Here is a 984-nt window from a genome sequence, read left to right as displayed (position 1 = left end):
AATTAGTGCTTTTCTGCTTTTGTTTGTTTTGTAAAAAATAGTTAGGGTTAACATAATAACACTAATAGTAATGATAGTGATAGTGGAGAGTTCCGTTGTGGTGTAAAAATAGTAATATTATAATAAAAGCGGTGGTGGAGAATAAATTTACAACCGAATTTGAAGGTTCTAAAACAAAGTTAGGTGTGGAATGGAAGTAAGTTAGTGACACAGTGGGTACAAGAATATTCTTATAAAAGGAAATGTAGAAAAATAGAGGATGATGAAGATGGAATATACGCAACAGTAAACGCAGAAATGACCAATGTAGTTTCGTGGGAAAGAATATGTAAACAAAGAATATCAAAAAGACGCGGCGCAGTTACATAGGAAATGTAGCAGCCATGTTGTACACAGTGGTATAAAAAGGAGAAGTTACTGACGTCAAAAGAAAAGAAACGGAGAATTATAAAAAGAGAATAAGAGACCTGTGATGAAAGCATGAAGAAGAGTTTTATTAAGTACAGAAATTTTATAATAATACTCCTTCCCCCCATAATGTCTAAGAGGCAAACTTTCACACAAATTCAGGTGACGGTTCATTCGTAAGAGTATATACAAAGACAAACCATTGATGGATCTCATCAAGAAACTTCAAAGAAAAAGTTCACAGTCAGTGCCACAGTTTCAAGAAAAGAGGGAATTTTCGGCAATAAACCAGGATAGCAGTGCGAACCGACAGTGTTATATCGTCATCAAAGATTCATTCAGACAAGACAGTCATCCTGCAATAGAAGAAAACAACGACAATAAATAATAGAACGTACAGATATGTATATGTGTAGAATGCTATAGATAATATCTTAAAGCCGATATTGTTTTGTTACGGGGCATACTATTTTACTTATAACTGCTTTCTAGAGAAGCAGTGATCATTTCACCCCTTTCAGACACAATATCCGGCCAAAAGCACTAAGAAAAGGAAACTAACGCGCAGCATGCCAT

This window comes from Trypanosoma equiperdum (genome assembly GCF_001457755.1).
Source record: "Trypanosoma equiperdum strain OVI genome assembly, contig: ctg_1950, whole genome shotgun sequence".
Classification (NCBI taxonomy): domain Eukaryota; phylum Euglenozoa; class Kinetoplastea; order Trypanosomatida; family Trypanosomatidae; genus Trypanosoma; species Trypanosoma equiperdum.
This window is presented reverse-complemented; position numbering follows the sequence as displayed.